Here is a 19,319-nt window from a genome sequence, read left to right as displayed (position 1 = left end):
CTTGGGGCCTCTAACTTGAACAGGCCCAATTTCAAGACTGAGATCCTAGCAGTGTGTCCGAATGGTCATTTGGTTTTGTCAAATTTACAAAAGTAAGATATTTTAAATTAACCACAATAGGTTGAGTTGGCTGTCTCTTTGCACTCTGATACTCCTCTAGCATATTTTAAAATTACTGTCAGATGGTGTTGGAGTGGCCAATGGATATTTTGGGGGCTGGCTAAGGACAAATTGAGCTGGGGATTCATTTTTGTGAGGGTTTATTCAGATATGTTTTTGTAGATCACAGTTAGTTTCATATACAGTTATTTTTAGCCATTCTGATGTAGGAGTAGCTTCCAGGAATACTCTCTATGCCCACCGTGCCAACTCTGTGTTGTAATGCAAAAACATAGAGTCAGAGATCATATAACAATATGTCCTACAGTGCCCAGCCCTGGAAGTATGTAAATTGTGGAGAAGAAACAAGTTTGAAATGTATAGAGCCAGAAGGTGGTCCATGGAAAATTCTCTCAATTATCATGAATGTAAAATTGTAAGCAAAGAATCTGGTACCCATGGACACTTACTCAAAAACTGAAGGAATATACTTGTCATGTGTATACTTCATATTATTGTTGTCAGTTGCTGCTGAGTGGATTCTGACTCATGGAGATCTTACGTGTGTGGACTAGAATTGCTACATGGAGTTTTCAAAGCTGTGACAACCTTTCGAAAGTAGACTGCTAGGCCTGTCTTCTGAGGTGCCTCTGGGTGAGTTCAACCTGCGCACCTTTTCGGCTAGTAGTTAAGTGCTTAATCATTTCCACCACCCAGGGATTCCTATACTTCATTATGTAATTCTGCAATTTAAGGTTGTATTTATAATTTAAATACTTCATAAACTTCCAGAATGGCTGAGTAAAACCTCTGAAAATCTACTCCTCTATAAAAGCCAACAAGAACAGTGGCAAAAACTGTCAAAAGCAGCTTTTTCAGAATGCTGGAAGTTAATAAAACTTTTGTAACAATCCAAGGAGTGTTTATTTTAAAAAAAGAGAGAGAGAAGAAATCATCAACTAGATAGTAAACAAGTGTTAACTTTGATGAAAAGAAAGACAACACATAATATAGGAGAAGTCAGCACAACTTGACCAAGGCAAAGCCACAGAAGCTTCCTAGACACCTTCAAACACCTTGAGGGGCTGAGTTACCAGCCTGTGGAACATAGTCTCAGGGGACATCTAGGTCATCTGGCATAACATAGTTCATATAAAAATGTTCTACATCATAATTTGGTGAGTAGCATCTGGGATCTTAAAAGCTTGTGAGCTGCTATCAAAGATAAATCTATTGGCCCATCCCGTCTGGAGTAAAGGAGAATTAAAAAAAAAAAGACACAAGGAAAATATTTGTCCAAAGGACTAAAGGACCACATGAACCACAACCTCCGCCAGCCTGAGCCCAGAAGAACTAGATGGTGCTGGCTACCACTACTGATTGCCCTGACAGGGATCACAATAGAGGGTCCTGGCCAGAGTAGGAGAGAAATGTAGAACAAAATTCAAATTCACAAAAAAGATCAGACTTACTGGTCTGACAGAGATTGAAGGAACCCCTGAGAATGTGGCCCTGGACACCCTCCTAACTTAGAACTGAAGCCACTCTCAAAGTCCACCTTTCAGTCAAAGATTAGACAGACCTATAAAACAAACAATAACAAACATGAGGAATGTGTTTCTTAGTTCAATCAAGTATACAAGACCAAATGGGCAATACCTGCCCAAAAGCAAAGGCAAGAAGGCAGGAAGGGACAGGAAAACTGGACAAATGGACACAGCGAACCTGGGCTGAAAGGGGGAGAGTGCTGACACATTGTGGGAACTGCAACCAATGTCACAAAACAATTTGCATATAAATTTTTGAATGAGAAACTAATCTGCACTGTAAACTTTCACCTAAAGCACAATAAAAAAAGTTACCTGTAAGTACCGTGCTCCTTAAAAAAAAAAAATCACCTGTATGAGACCAAATGGTAAGAAATTCCTTTAAAACAAACATGAGAATGTAAGGGGGCAGGGAAACTAGCTTAATGGAAATGGAACAACCAGAATGGAAATAATGAGAATATTCACACATTGTGAAGAATGCAACCAATGTTACTGAACAACTTAGGTAGAAATTGTTAAATGGGAACTTAAATTATGTAAACCTTCACCAAAAACACAATAAAATATTATTATTATTTTTTAAAAAGGTTAACTTTCCATAAGAACAATCAGATTTGTGGCATTTTAACGTTCCCAAATCCCATCTCCCTCTCCCAAGCTCTGTGGTACCCTTGAAAGTCAACAGCTTGGCAAATACAGTAGCCAGCAAAATCAAAGTCACTGGAGAGGGCAGAAAAGGTTTGAATCTCCCCAGAGACTCCATTCCCAGAGAACTTAAACTATTTGACCTGCCTGGTAGCTCACTGAAAAGCTGTATTCTCAGGGCTTGACTTTAATTGACCTGACTCAGAGAAGTGCCCTACTGGCAAGGCATTTGTCAAAAACAGGTAGCAGCAACTGTTTAATATTGAGACAGCGTTACCAGTTGGGACTAGCAAGATGTGTACTAAAATACCTTAAAGCAAAAACTGGGGAGATGTCCTTGGGGGCCTTGAAAATCTTTGTCATAGTCCTGGGAATTCAAAAGGCCATATGCATCCCCAGGCTGTATTCATGCCCAGGAAAAACCTGAAAAGGCCCTAAGCCTTCACCTCTCGTTATTTTTGCGGCTCTGTACAAGCAGGAATTGACAGGTAAGGCAAAGTGATGAACTGCCTGCTGGAACATTGAAGGTAGCCCCAACACACACATAGGTTTCCTCAGCAAAGGCTGGGAGAATTATTGGTTTAAGGAATTTAAGCATATCTCTGTCCAATCATTAGATGACCACTAAGACAACAGAGGAGGTACTTCAGTAGCCAAACATGACAAAGAATACAGACTTTACAGTATTAGTCCAGAAAAGTTACTAAACAAACAGAAGCAACAACAAACAAATATAAATAAACCCTGGGGAGTGGGAAGGACTTGATTTCTGGAGTTGACACATTATATTATAGTGTGTAGTTTTCAACAAGGGATTATTACATGCAAAGAAATAGGGAATAGTAGTCCAAACATAGGAACAAAAACATTATGTGCCTGAGGAAGCCCAGACATTGAATTTGCTGGACAGACTTTAAATCAGTAATTACTAGTATGCTCACAAAACGGAAGGAAATCATGTCTAAAGAATTAAAGGAAAATATGAGAACTATGTCTCACCAAATAGAGAGTATCAATAGAAAGAAGTGTTGTTAGGTGCCATCAAGTTGATTTGTGACTCACAATGACCACAAGTAACAGTGCAGAACTTCCCCATAGGGTTTTCTAGTATGTAGTCCTTACAGGAGCTGATCACCAGGTCTGTCTCCTGCAGAGCCGCTGGGTAGGTTTGAACTGCCGACCTTTTTGGTTAGCAGCTCAGTGCTTAACTGTTGTGCTACCAGGGAACCTTGAGATAAAAAATTACTTAAAAAAAAACAACAACATGCAAACTAAAACCATAAAATTCTTAGAAGAACAAGCAGAGGCAGTGCTGTCAGGCCTGGCCTTTAACAATGAATTCTCTAATGTAATAACAAAGATCAAAAGACAAAATAAATCAATGGGTCCTCATAAAAATTAAAACTTTTGTTCACCAAAAGACATTACCAAAAAAGTGAAAAGACAAGCTACCGAATGGGAGAATATCTTCAGAAGCGATATATCTGACAAGAATCTAATAATGAAAATATATACAAAACTTTGACAACTTAGCAACAAAAGGACAAATAACCCAAGCATAAAATGGGCAAAGGACTTGAACAGACATTCCAACAAAGAACACATTCAAACGGTCACCAAACACATGAGAAGATACTCAGTGTCACTAGCCATCAGAGAGATGCAAATCAAAACCACAATGATACCATTTCACTCCCACTAGGATGGCTAAGATTAACACAAACAAGACAAAACAACACAAAAAACACGGAAAATAACAAACACTGGCGAAGATGTGGGGAAACTGGAACCCTTATCCATTGCTGGTGGAAATGGAAAATGGTACAGCCGTTGTGGAAAATGGTGTGGCAGCTCCTCAAAAACTAAAAATAGAACTATCATATGACCCAGCAGTTCCACTCCTAGATATATACCCAAAAGACTTGAAAGCAGAGACTCAAAAAGAGACATGTACACCAATGTTCATTCAGCACTATTCATAATAGCCAAAAAGTGGAAACATCCTAAATGCCCATGAACAGATGAATGAATAAACAAAATGTGGTACACACACAATGGAATACTATTCAGCCAGTAGAAGAAATGAAATCTTGATATATGCCACAGTATAAATGGAGCTTGAAGACATTATGCGGAGTGAAATAAGTCCATCACAAAAGGACAAATATTGTGTGACCTCATTCATATAAAAAGGCAAGAAAAGGTAAACGTATACAGATTGAAGTTTATTACTGGTGGAAGGGAGGAGGAGGGTTAACAGTGATGGAAAAATCACATTGATTAAGGGTAGGGTTATACAGCAGATTATTATAATGGAAGTTGTCACAGACTGAACTATGTCACCCCCAAAATGTGTGTGTCAACTTGGTTAGGCCATGATTCCCAGTATTCTGTGGCTGTCCTCCATTCTGTGATTGTAATTTTATGTTAGAGGCAATTACAGTGGGATTGTAACACCCTTACCAGATCAAATCCCTGATCCGGTGTAAAGGGAGCTTCCCTAGGGTGTGGCCTACACCACTTTTTCTCTCTCAAGAGATAAAAGAAAAGGGAAGCAAGCAGAGAGAGGGGGACTTCATACCACCAGGAAAGAAGTACAAGGAGCAGAGTGTGGCCATTGGACCTGGGATCCCTGTGCCTGAGAAGCTCCTCGACTAGGGAAGATCGATGATAAGGAATCTTCCTCCACAGCCGATAGAGAGAGAAAGCTGTCCCCTGGAGCTGACATCCTGAATTTGGACTTGTAACCTCCTAGACTGTGAGAGAGTAAATTTCTCTTTGTTAAAGCCATCCACTCGTGGTATTTCTGTTATAGCAGCATTAGATGACTAAGACAGAAGTCAATAAGTTGTACATCTGTAAAAATCTGAATCTGGTAAAAGTTGTATGATAGACATATTTACAACAATGATAAAAAAAAAAAAAGAATAGCTGCTGAGGCTGCTTATATACAACCAAATACCTCGTGGGATTTAGTTCCTTGGTTTGGAGGTTTAAGGTCATGGTTTCATGGGAGATCCCAGTTAATTGGCCTAATAACATGTTTAGTGCTTCCGTTCTACCTCCTAGTTCATTGTGTAGTGTGTGGAGTCTTAAAAGCTGGCAAGTGGCCATCCAAGGCACAATTGGTCTCTATCCACCTGAAACAACATAGAAAGAGGGAGAGTCAGGAATAGCAGGAGGATACAGAAGCTGTGGCCAGTTGCCTGCATGAACAACTGCCTCCTTTGCCACGAGACCAGCAGAACTGGATGGTGCCCAGCTATCATTACTGTCTTAGTCATCTAGTGCTGCTGTAACAGAAATACCACAAGTGGACAGCTTTAACAAAGAGAAGTTTATTCTCTCACAGTCCAGTAGGCTAGAAGTCTGAATTCAGGGCGCCACCTCCAAGGGAAGGGTTTCTCTCTCTGTTGGCTCTGGAGGAAGGTCCTTGTCATCAGTCTTCCCTTGGTCTGGGAGCATCTCAGCGCAGGAACCTCAGGTCCAAAGGACGCACTCTGCTCCTGGCGCTGCTTTCTTCGTGGTATGAGGTTCCCATGTCTGTCTGCTCACTTCTGTCTCTTACATCTCAAGAGATTGGCTTAAGACAGTACCTAATCTTGTAGACCTCATCAATGTAACTGCGACTAATCCATCTTATTACATCACAGTGATAGGATTTATAACTTACAGGAAAATTACATCAGAAAATAAAATTGTAGACAATCATACAAGGGAATCATGACCTCGCCAAGTTGACAGATGTTTTGGGGGGACACAATTCAATCCATGACATTTAACTGAACATTTTAACCAAAGAGTCCATAGATGAATTCTGATCAAAAGGGAGAAAATGCAGAACAAAGTTTCAAATTCTCAGGACTCTAGACTTTCTGGAGTCATAGAGGGTGGATGAACCTATGAAACTAGTGCCCTGAGATAATCTTTAAATCTTAAATCAAAAATATCCTCTAAAGTCTTCTGAAAACCTAACAATAGTTTAGCTTAACTAGTAAAAAGGGTCTGTCTTGAGCATTATGCTCTTTTACGAACTATCTATATGGGAATAAATTGACAACAGCAACTCATGAGATTAGATAGGAATCTTAGGGGCAGTGAGCTTATGTTAATGAGGGAGGAACAACTCAGAAAAGGAGGGTGAGAACGGTTGCACAACTTGAAGAATGTATAATGAATGTCACTAAACTGTACGTGGGGTGGGGGAAGGAACCAAATAGATATTTTGGAGTTGAGAAGTACATTAACTGAAATGAAAAATTCACTAGGTGGGCTCCACAGTAGACTTGATCTGGCAGAAAAAGGAACCATTAAACTTAAAGACAGTCTTAGGCACAGAGAGAAAAAATAATGAAGGAAAGTGAACAGGGCCTCAGATACCCATGAAACACCATCAAGCATACCAACAGACACATAATGGGAGTCCCAGAAGGAGAAGAGAGAGAAAGAATGGGCCAGAAAGAATATTTGAAGAAATAATGGCCAAAACTTTCTAAATTTATGAAAAACATCAATGTGCATATCCAAGAAGCTCAAGGAACTCCAAAGAGACCCACACCTAAGTACATCATAATCAAACAGCAGAAAGCCAAAAATAGAAAATCTTGCAAACAGCAAGAGAAAAGCAAGTCATTATATACAAGGAATCCTAAATAAGATATAAAATCCTAAATAAGATTTATAGGAGGCAGTGGGATGACATATTCAAGGTGCTGAAAGAAAAAGATTTTATCTCACTAAAGCTGTTGCTAAAAAATTTTAAATACACTATGAATTTTTTATTTTTAGAAAAAAAAATCGTATTTCATTTTAGAATTGTATGAAATAGAATTTATCAAAGCTATGTGTGGCATAAATCTGTAGCAGTAATATTAACGGTAAGTATGTCTGTGTATGAAGTCTCTTTTTTAACGCACCTTAGCGTATTGGTTCACATCTTAGCACATCTGATGCATCATGTTCTGTAAAGTTTTATGGTACCTGACAAATCAACATGCAAAATTGCCACCCGTGCAGAAAAGTGGCCTAAAAAAAAAAAAGTGTGACAAAGTTCTTATACATCAATAAATGAATGTATGTTTTATGTATTGTTGTATAACAACTTGGCTCATAGCTTAGTGACTTAATATCGTATCATGGATTGAACGGTGTCCCCCCAAAATACATATCAACTTGCCTAGGCTGTGATTCTCAGTATTGTGTGGTTGTCCTCCATTTTGTGATCTCACGTAATTATCCTGTGTGTTGTAAATCCTAGCCTCTATGCCTGTGGTTATAATTGTATTCAGGAGTGTGCTGTCTGTTATCTTAATGCGGCAGGACACAAGCTTCAGGATTAGATTGTATCTTGAGTGAATTTCTTTTGAGATATAAAAAGAGAAGTGAGCAGAGAAGAGAGGGACCTCGTTACCACCAAGAAAGAAAAGCCAGGAGCGGAGCTCATCCTTTGGACCTGGGGTCCCTGAGCTGAGAAGTTCCTAGACCAGGGAAAGAGTGATGACAAGGACCTTCCCCCAGAGGCAGAAAGCCTTCCCCTGGAGCTGGTGCCCCGAATTCAGACTTCTAGCCTCCTTAACTGTGAGAGAATTTCTCTTTGTTAAAGCCGTTCACTTCTGGCATTTCTGTTATAGCAGCACTAGATAACTAAGACATACCACAACTCAAATTTTTATTGCTATCTCATATGGTTCTACAGGTAGACTGGATGCAGTTATGTGATTTTCACTCAGGATCTCTCAAGCAATTGTGGTCAGTTGTTGGTTAAAGCTGGAGTCACCCTGAGGGCTTCCTCACAGACCTGGTGGTTGATACTATCTGTTGACTTGGACCTCAGTGGGGCTGTTACCCAGAACACTTATACATGGCCTCCCCATGTTTCCTGAACCTCCTTACAGCATGGTATCAGGGTTGCAATAGCAAAAGTCCCAAGAGGACTTGAAAGAAATACATGGCATTATTATTATGACCTGCCCATAGAAACCATGTAGAATTACTTCCATTATCATCTGTTGTTGGAGGCAGTTACAAAGTCCCACCAAATTTTAAAAGGAAAGGACACAGACCCACTACTTGATAAGAGGAGTGTCAACATCACCTGGTAAGAAGAACATGTGTGATGGGATATATTGTGGTGGCCATATTTGGAAAATCCAATCTCTATAATATACTCACAGGCCATAACAATTCATATCCCTCTCTCTTGTAAAATACATCTCTATTCCAAGATATTCAAGTCTCTTCCCATTACAGCAGTAGCTCAGTTCAAGGTATTATTTAAATCAGGTCCAGGTGTGGATGTGGTGCCTCTGAAGAAGTTCCTTGTACACTGTTCTTCTTGAAGTGGAGACCTATGAACTCAAGAAACAAGTTATCGGCTTTTCACAAATTCCAAATACAGTGATGAGACAGCTATAGATGCTCCTATTCAAAACAGGTTGGGGGAGGGGAACCTGGAGGCACACAGCAGTCACTGGTTCATAGCAATTCTGAAATCCATTCAGGCGCGTGGTACCAGTTCCTTGATTAGAGTTCAGTTTCTGCCTTGGAGTTGTTCACTGTAGGTCTTTGACTCTGATCTTTGGGTTCTTTGTTCTGCCTCCTGAGCCATCCCTCCTTTTCCATAAAAAGTAACCTAGGCAGCAGCAGAGTAGTTTTCTTAGCCCCCTCTCTGCTTGTAAAAAACTGGAAGCCCAAAGGACTCTTATTATTTTGTACTTGTCTATGTTCCTTTTAGCTGAGTCTTTTAAAATCTTGTGGGGTTTCTTTTTGTGTTATCAATTTGTTATCTACTCCATTAGACAAAACCACACTTACAAATTGCATTGAAATAAGAAATTGCATAGAAAAACTACCTTGGGCTTCCTGTGAAATGGCTATACAACACACTTCTTAAGATTCTTACAACGTACTTCTTAAGATTCTTACGAGCTCTATTTATTAACATAGAGGGCCTTCCAGGTACATGTGTAATATCGTCGTAAGGTTTTTTTTTTTTTTAATCTTTAAAACCGTATGTGTATGCATTACAGCTTGAGAAATGACTATATTTCTGTTTTGAGTTATGTCATATTTTCTTGGGAGCTACCCTCTGAATAACCTACTGAGAAAGTGATTACAAAATCAGTGCTAAATATGCTATCTGGAACTTCTAGTTCACGATGGTGGACTGAATACATATCCTATTGTCCTTACCCCTCCAGGATTTGTTGAAAGAAAAATATTTGAAAAAAACGAAAGAAAAATATTTGAAATCACAATTCTGCAGGTAAGTAGGAAAAGTACCACCAGTGAGAGCAGAAAATCTGAGAAACACTTAAAAAATAGGAAGTTAAACATGGTTTCAGTTTAACATGGTAAGTTAAATATGGTAAGCTAAATAACTTCAGTTAAACACAGTAAGTTAAATAATGTTTTTATTTCAACAATGTCCTTGAACACCTCTAAAATTATAAAATGATAGTATAGTATTAAAAAGAAAGGAATGACCAATGAGAAGAGAGAGAACGAGAGAGGAAGTGATCGCAAACAAAAGATGTTAATAAGATTTTGAAAGTTGAAAAGCAGATGGACAATGTTTAAAAAACTTAGTAGACCAGATAAAGTTCAAATCTCGTGGGACGGGGGCGGGGAAATCAATGAAAAGCAAGACTGTCTCAGTCATAGAACCTTGGCAAGGCTCAGGAATAGGAAACACCTGACACTCTTCAAGGTAGGCGCATGAAAAAATAAATTATTTTAAACAGTCTTTATAAGGAACAGAGGAAACCCTGGTGGCATAGTGGTTAAGTGCTATGGCCGCTAACCAAAAGGTCAACAGTTCGAATCTACCAAGTGCTCCTTGGAAACTCTATGGAGGCAGTTCTACTCTGTTCCATAGAGTCGCTATGAGTCAGAATCAACTCAACAGCAACTGGTTTGGTTTGGGTTTGGTATAAGGAACAGATGTCCAGAGCCCCTCCCTCACCCAACACAACCAAGCATTTTTTTCTCTCCTATTCTAGCAGATTTCTGGAGGTTTATTCTCTGGAGGGGTTGAAAGATGGGTTTTGGACTGGGGACCTGAGGCACAGAAGACATCAGCGTTGAGGTGGTATTACTGGAGATAGAAGGATTCAGAAGAATGTTATACAGGTGGCCCCCAACTTAAGACATACTCGAATCGCAATGAACTGCACGTATGACCATTTGGTTTTGTACTATCATGTTGCACTGCATAATTGCTGATGGTATCATTCTCAGATGTTCACTTGCAGATGTTTACGTGTAATGTTTCCAACCCTAAAGACAAATAATGATCGGATTTATAAAGATACTGATAATAAAAGGTAATAATAATGAAAACTAAAAGAGGTATCTGACTTACATTGGAATCAACTTAGAATAGTCAGAACAGAACTGTATTTCAGTAAAAAATAAAGCCACAAGTATCAACACACATGTATTTTACAAACACACTATGTTTTAGAGAGAAGGCAAGTTGCAGAATACACAGCATGAAACCACTTAAATGGTGTTTTAAGTGTTAAAAAAAAAAAAGGTAAAAACATATTGTTTGAGGATTAATGCACATGTACTAAAAGTATATTTAAAAAAAAAAAAAGAATGAGAATGATAAACACCAAATTAGAATAATGGTTAGCACTGTGAGGGAGGCAGAGGGATGAATTTTTGGATGTGTTCACTTCGAGTTTTAATTAATAGTTTTGGTAATGTAAGTGTATTTTTGTTTTATTTTGTTTTTCTTAAACAGATTGCTAGGTACATGCTATTTGTTATACATTTTTGCATGTCTAAAACATTTAATTATATAATTTAAAAAGAGTTATTCAGCAAAACAAATAACTATAGCAAAAAAAGTATAATAAACATAGAAAATAAAAAGGAAAGATTACTTAAAGTCTCAGCATCTAAAAAAACAAACACCACTGTTCTTGTGTCACTTTTGACTTATGATTCTGAAAGAATATTTTATAAACCAGAATCGAAAATATTTTTCTAGTTATTTCTTTTTTTTGTTCGTACTTGTGTATATTACACTTTTATCTGTCCCAAGTTGCAAGGTCCAGTACTTTCCTATTTCTTGACTCAACTCTTTTCACAGATCATAAATTTCCATTTACCCTGCATGCACCTGCTGTATCAAAATATTCTATATATATACATATGTATATATGTGCACATTCGCCAACACAACTTCCACATTTACAATTCAATGACATTGATGACACTTTTCATGTTGTGCCACTATTATCACTACCCTTTTTCAAAATATTATACTGTTATTAACACAAACTCAACATCCCCCAAACAAAAACTCCCCATTTCCCCCTCTCTCCCACCACTGATAGCAACCATAATCGTCGGTTTCTGGATATTTGCTTATTTCATATAAGTGAGATCATATAGTATTTGTCCTTTTATGACTGACTTATTTTGCTCAGCATAAAGTCTTCAAGGTTTAATCATGCTGTGGCATGCATCAGGACTGCATTCCTCCTTATGGAATGTGTATATACCACTTTTTGTTTATCCGTTCATCTGCTGATGGACATTTTGGTTGTTTCCACCTTTCGGCTACTGTGCAAAGTGCTGCAATCAACACTGGTGTATAGGTTTCTTTTTGTGTTCCTCTTATCAGTTCTTCTGGGTATATACATTGTTTTTTGTTTTGTTCTTTTCTCAAACATCTACTCCTTCTCTTGACTCCAGAAATAGCTCTGCCCCCAGGAGGAAGGGGTTGCCAATCTAGTAGGTCAGACCTGATAGTCACTGGGCCCCACTTTACTGGTGGGTAGGGTCACTATGCATTTGAAGATCAGGGCCCACACTGAGTCACTCTCTTTCATTTTCTGTTTCTATACAAAGATAAGGAAGCCCTGGCAGGGCCTGGATCTGTTGGGTAGGTCGATTTCAGGTTCTTCCAGCCTGCCATTGGATGTGTTAAGTACAGCTGAGTTCTGTTCCCCTAATAGAGCCATTTCTGATTTGAGGAAGGCCACGGAGGAAGAGAGTCTGGCTTCCCACCAAGTCCCATTCTCCAGTATGTCTTGACCAGAGCACTATACTGAAGGACTGTTGAGTTTTTGCACAGCTATTCTTAAAATGGTACTTTTTCCCTTTGACTCTTGCTTCTCATGTAAATAGCTATTATAGCTGGGAACTTTTTAAGGGAGCTGGGTTAGTGGTAGGGTTTCTGTGGTAAAATGAATTCCTTTATGTGGCCTTTTGCCTTGGTTCTTTGGAAAAACAGCTTGAGAGATCTTCCCCTAAGCCCTGAGGAATTAACTTTGCCCTAGTTTTCTATTCCTGAGAATTTGTTACTTCTGGCTCATTTGATTTTGTCCTGGTTAAGCTGTAAACATGAGTCAGAATCAACTTGACAGCAGTGGGTTTGGTTTTTTTGTAAGCTGTAAACAAGGATGGTTTGATACTTTCTGCCTGGTCCCGAGCTGCAGCCTGCCCTGTGATTGGTCAACAGACTATGCCAATAAAGTGGGCTGTAGCCTGCTATGCAAATAAAGTATTTGTGGCCTACCAAGAGGGGATTGGTCAGTTCATGGCCCTGGCGGGAGTGCCATGCCTTGAAATTGACATTTAAGCATTTAATCTTGAAATTGTATTTAAGCAGCCAGCCCCACAGAGGTTTTTTACAGACAGAAAGAAGCAGGAAGAGAAGCATCAGGAAGAAGGAAGAAAGCAGAGAGAAGGAGCAGAGAGAGAGAGAAGGCAAAGAACCTCCTACAAAAGCTGTAACATGGTTTAAGAGCTGTAACACTGAAGAAAGCAAGTGGCCCGGAATGGGCCCAACTGCAGAGCCAGCGGTTGCAGACGGTAGGGCCAAGAGAAGCCTGTCTTGAGGGGGCACAGAGGAGCCTGTCCTCAGAGGCTGAGAGGAGGCCTGCATAGTTCAGAGGAGCTAAGAGAGCTGTCCTGCACTGAAGAAGGGAGACTTTGCTTACATGCCTCCTGATCCTGAGTTGTAGCCTGATGATCTGACCCTGTTCTTTAATAAACCAGTTAACTTTAAGTATGGTCTATGAGTGTTATGTGGCCATTGCAATGGATAATCAAGCCCAGAAGAGAAGCAGAGTGCTGTGGAGGGGATGGCTGGTGTCAGAATTGGTAAAAATGTTGGAGAGTGAGGGTATGTCTGACCACCATCTCGTAAGGACCAGCCTTGGTCTGATCTTGATTTGTATTACACCCCCTGAAGTCAGACAGGTTCTGACCCTGTACCCCCTTTTTCACAGTTTCCAAAACTTTTCTCTGAACCACACCATTTGGCACCTAAATCAGCACTTAACATTTAGCAATGCCTCCTTCCTCGGTGAAAACAAGTTATCATTACTCCCTTTTGCCCTGGGGTGACAGGAAATGAACATTCTCTTTATTCTTCATGAGCCAAGGATAATAAATAGAGCTTTCTACTATGTCCCTTTTCTGTTCTATTTCACCAGCTACTAATTTCTATCACATGTAACTGTCAGAAAATGAATCTGATAAGAGGTTTGATGTGACCCAAAGAATAACTTCAACAAGAGTTAAATGTTGATAAATAGAACTGATACTCAGTGATTTTTCTTCCATAAATAATTCATTTACATTAATCATAACAGCAGATAATAGAAAATAGCAATATAGTCTACTATTTCAATATCATTTAAATTAATATTAAATTGCTGTCAAGGTTTCCATAAGCAAAATGCTTTGAAATTATTCAGTACATGCTTCTGTCTACCAAACAGAATTTTATCATTGTCAACAAAAGAGAATTACCCATAGCTATAAATGTACGTGTGTGGAAGGAAACACAGGAATGTGCTTAGATCTCCAACTCCTGACCATCTAGCTCACAATCACAAACAGTAAGGAAATCAAAGAGTTTAAGCTGATAACTAAAAATTTAAGTGTTTAAGCCATTTTTTTCCTTTAATAAAATCAACAAAAACTAACATTTACTGAGCATTTACTATGTGCTAATCACCGTTATTACATGTTTTCTCTATATTGTCTCCCCTCAAAAAAAAAATTTTTTTTTTTCACCTTTACATGGCTCTCTGGCCTAGGCATTGGTAATGTGGACTTTATCAAATTAAGAACTCATGCTCTTCAAAACACAGTGTTAAGAGATGAAAAAACAAGTTACAGACTGGAAGAAACAATTTGCAAATTACATATCTGATAAAGGACTATGTCTAGATTATATAAAGAGCTCTCAACATTCAATAATAAGGCTATTTGGGGGAAAAAAAGAACAAAAATTTGAACAGACACTTCACCAAAGCAAATACGTGCATAAAAAAATGTTCAACATTATTTGTCATCCAAACCAAACCAAACCAAACCCATTGCCGTCGAGTCAATTCCAACTCACAGCAACCCTATAGGACAGAGTAGACCTGCCCCATAGAGTTTCCAAGGAGCGCCTGGTGGAGTCCAACTGCAGACCTTTTGGTTAGCAGCTGTAGTGAATAACCACTGCACCACCAGGGTTTCCTATTAGACATTACCCACTGCCATCCAGTCCATTCCAACTCATAGCGACCCTATAGGACAGAGTAGAACTGCCCCATAGAGTTTCCAAGGAGCACCTAGCGGATTCAAACTGCCGATCCTTTGGTTAGCAGCTGTAGCGCTTAACCACTACACCACGAGGGTTTCTTTGGGGAAATACAAATTAAGATATCACTACCATAATAAGGGAGTCCTGATAATGCAGTGGTTAAGTGCTAGGCTGCTAACCAAAAAGTTGGAAATTCAAATCTACCAGCTGCTCCTCGGAAACTCATGGGGCAGTTCTACGAACTGTACTCTATAAGTTCGCTATGAGTCAGAATCAACTTGACAGCAGTGGGTTTGGTTTGGTTTTACCACAATAAGATACCACTTTACACCTAAAAGAATACCTAAAATTAAAAAGACTGACCATTATCAAGTGTTGGTGAGGATATGGAAGAACACTGCCAGTAGAGATGTTAATGTATAATCACTTTGGAAAACAGTTTGGCAGTTTCAGAATCAGCCATTCCGTTCCTATTTACCCCAAAGAAATGAAAGCATATGTCCCTACAAAGACATGTACACAAATGTTCATGCCAGCTTTACTTGTAATAGCCAAAAAACTGGAAAGAACCTAAACATACATCAACAGGTGAAGGGATTAAAAATAAAAAGTATATCCATACAATGGACTACTAGTCAGCAATAAAAACAAACTACTGATACACACAAAGACATGAATGAATCTAAAAATAATTCTGCTGAGTTAAAGAAGCCAGATTAAAAAAGAATATATATTGTATGATTCCATTTATGTAAAATTCTAGAAATTAAACTAATCTATTGTGACAGAGGAAACCCTGGTGGCGTAGTGGTTAAGTGCTACGGCTGCTAACCAAGAGGTCAGCAGTTCGAATCCGCCAGGTGCTCCTTGGAAACCCTATGGGGCAGTTCTACTCTGTCCTATAGGGTCACTATGAGTTGGAATCGACTCGATGGCAGTGGGTCTGTTTTTTTGGTTTTATAGTGACAGAAAGCATATCAGTAGTTGCCTGGGCCATGGGTTGGAGACAGGAGGGGGCGGGAGGAAAGGATTATAAAGGAAACATTTTGGGTGACAGATACTCATTATCTTGCTTATGATGATGGTTTCACATACATCAAAACTTATTAATTGTATACTTTGAATATGTGCAGTTTATTGTATGTCCATTAGTACTCAATAAACTTGTTTTAAAAAACCAACTATGAGGTCTTGGAGGCTTTTGTATGTATATACGAGCAATAACACTTTGCCATTTGAACTGCCTTGGTACTTTGTCAAAGCATATGAAGATTTAACAGCTTTAAGTATCATAGGTTGTTCACAAGTTGTCTGCTCGAATCTAACATTTATGGAGTGGTTATGCTGTGTCAAGAGTTGTACTACTATTACACGATTTTACAGGTGAGAAGACAAAGTTCCAGGTCATAGAGCTACTAGATGGCAGCACCGAGATTTGAAACTAAGCCTGTCTAACTCCAGAGCTCAGTCCCTGAACCATCACCCTATATGCCTCTCTGTGTCATATTTATGTTGAACTACTGATACAGTGTGGAAGGTAAGCAAGAGATGAACATTTATCTAGCATTTTCTATATGAAAAGTACTGTAGGGAAAGTCAAAGAAATATTACATGCTTCCTGCTTCTATCCCCCCCCGAAAAGAAAGCTTAGATTCTAATTAGGAATGTAAGACACCAGAAAGCATCAAATCAAGGCAGTAAGTGAAAATAGTTGATGAGTGGTAGACACTTTCACATGTTTCTAATAGTCTTTTCATCCAGGCCCTACTCCTATCAGGAGTGAATGAATGAACACCTGGAAGAAATCTGACTGATTTTGTCAGACTCAGGTTGTTTTGTTAGCTTTTCTAAATATCAGAATATCTCTTTTGTTCCTTTTGTGAAGATAATTGAATGGAGTGATCGTTCATCTGCAGGGAAGTGTCCTAAGTGGACAAGGGACAAAGGACAAGGGATGCTGGTAACAAGCTCGGAGACACTGGGGTAACTCTTTAAAAAAGAGCTCTAGATCTGGATTATGATTGTGGAAGCTGGGTTTTGAAAACCTTTATCAATATGACAGGCAAAAAAATGATATTTCAATGTCATTTTAAAAATTGTTAATGAGACTGAATATCTTTTCACGTTTACTGGCCTTTTTTATCTTTTGTGAATTGCCTGTGGATGTCTTTTATTGCTTTTTCATTTGGATTTTTTTTCTCATTGATTTATAAGTGCTCTTTGTTGAGGTGGTTTTAGGCAAACTGAGTTTGAGTATTGCACAGGTAATGTCCAGTAAGTCACTGGAGATGCAGGATGAGGTCTCCATGGAAAAGAGTTCAAGAGAGCAAAAGAAGAGAACTGGATCATAGCTTACAGAGGACAAGGATCCAACAGAGAAAAACAAGTATTCAGGGTGACCTGGAAAAACATGTCCTCATATGACCCTTACCAGTCATACTTCCTTTTACTATCCAATTTAGTGTTGCATGCTTTTTTGAGTTCTCCCCCAAGTATATCCAGGAAGCCCCAGAGGTGCTGGCTTATGTTCAGGTGTCTGTCCTCCTTGCTCTTATTTATTTTTTTTTTTTAGTGAAGCCAAAACCCAACGCACCTCCTGTGGGCCAGAAGATTCCACAGTGCCACGCTGATGCTGTAATCTCAGAACGTGCTGGGGCTGATACAGCATTGACTAAAGAAGCCTGGTGACACATTCTGAAGCCTGAGCAATCTGAACATGTGTCCCTGACCAGGCCATGTTCCTGCTGCCCAGTGACTATCCATGCCACTACTACTATTGCTGAAGTTGAACCTCAGTGTTGACATCTGCTGACCCAGGGCAGACCAAATAGCTGTGGCTCAAGCTGGGCCACCTGCTCTAACTATCACCGCTAGGGATATTGCAGATCTTAGCCCAGGATATGGTGGTTCCTCATTGTGCAGAGAATAGAAGCACGTTAGTTAAATGGAACCTACACCAAAAATGGCCTAGCCTCACTAGCTTCAACCTCTTATGAGTCACACAGGCACTTTCCTAGAGCCATCAGGATGACTGTGTGGTGTCTGGGGGGCAGATCTATTAATACATGCAGACTCAAGGTTAACTTTTCATGGCTGATCTCAGACAATCTTCTCCCTCTTCATAGTAAATTACCTCCCTGGGATCTTGTTGCTCTTTCTCGTTGCCTAACTTGGGATGGCCCACCCAAGTCCATCAACTACTTTGATTCATTTGAACTTCAGAGGAAAAGAGACAAGTTCTCACTTCCATTCCTCCCAAGAAGACCTTTATGTGTTGAAGGCTCTGACCAATACACCCTAATTCCCAGCAGCATGCAAGTCGTCTACAGCAATGAATATGTTTTTTGGGGGTGGTGTCTGGTACTGTTCCATCACAAAAGCACCTTCTGCCACTCTCTTAACCAGGCAAAGGTAACCTGAAATGTTGAATCCCCAGCAGAGGTGGATTTACTGTGACACTAATGAAGCTTAAGTGTCAGGGTCCCTTGCATGCCTAGTCCCTTCAAAGAGACAAAGTAAGGCCCTACTAATGTGTTTGCACACCCATATATTTTTGTAAAATGTGTAAAACAAGATATTTTTCTACTCTTTTTCTTAAAGAACTGCTTGCTACCCCCAAGTTATATAAGCTTTGTTGTTAGGTGCCGCTGAGTCAGTTCCGAATCATAGTGACCCTGTGTATGTCAGAATGAAACCTGCCGGATCCTGTGCCATCCTCACAATTGTCGTTATGCCTGAGCCCACTGGTGCAGCCACTGTGTCAATCCATCTTATTGAGGGTTTTCCTCTTTTTCGCTGACCCTCTACTAAGCATAATGTCCTTCTCCAGGGACTGGTCCCTCCTGATAACATCTCCAAAGTACCTGAGACAAAGTCTCGCCATCCTTGTTTCTAAGGAACATTCTGGCTATACTTCTTTCAAGACAGATGTGTTCATTCTTCTGACAGCCCATAGTATACTTGATATTCTTTGCCAATACAACAATTCAAACGCATTAATTCTTCTTCGTTCTTCCTTATTATCCAGCTTTCAAGTGAATATGAGGCAATTGAAAATACTATGGCTTGGGTCAGGCGCACCTTAGTCCTTAAGGTGACATCTTTGCTTTTCAGCACTTTAAAGAGATCTTTTGCAGTAGATATACTCAATGCAATACACTGATTTATCAATGGCTGCTTCCATGGGCATTGATTGTGGATCTGAGTAAAATGAAATCCTTGACAACTTCAATCTTTTCTCTGTTTATCTTGATGTTGCTTATTGGTCCAGTTGTGAGGATTTTTGTTTCATGTTGAAGTGTAATCCACACTGAAGGCTGTACTCTTTGATCTTCATTAGTAAGTGCTTCAAGTCCTCTTTACTTTCAGCAAAGAAGGTTGTGTCATCTGCATATCACAGGTTGTTAATGAGTCTTCCTCCAATTCTGATGCCTGTCTTCTTCATATGGTCCAGCTTCTCAGTT

General features: G+C 39.4%; 1 protein-coding gene across 2 annotated transcripts in view; it reads right to left on the bottom strand.

The window, feature by feature from the left end:
• Positions 1-19,319, bottom strand: part of KLHL7 (kelch like family member 7) — a 127,539-nt gene that overhangs the window by 73,742 nt on the left and 34,478 nt on the right. The window contains exon 2 of one of the 2 annotated variants that reach the window (XM_023544356.2): positions 8,466-8,641. The exons of the other annotated variant lie outside the window; for it this stretch is intronic. The gene's annotated coding sequence lies outside the window, so the exon portion shown is untranslated. The remainder of the gene's footprint in view (positions 1-8,465; positions 8,642-19,319) is intronic. 2 annotated transcript variants of the gene reach the window in all.

This window comes from Loxodonta africana, chromosome 8, assembly GCF_030014295.1.
Source record: "Loxodonta africana isolate mLoxAfr1 chromosome 8, mLoxAfr1.hap2, whole genome shotgun sequence".
Classification (NCBI taxonomy): Eukaryota; Metazoa; Chordata; class Mammalia; order Proboscidea; family Elephantidae; genus Loxodonta; species Loxodonta africana.
The sequence above is the reverse complement of the archived record's forward strand: the minus strand, read 5'-3'. Positions and strand labels throughout refer to the sequence as shown.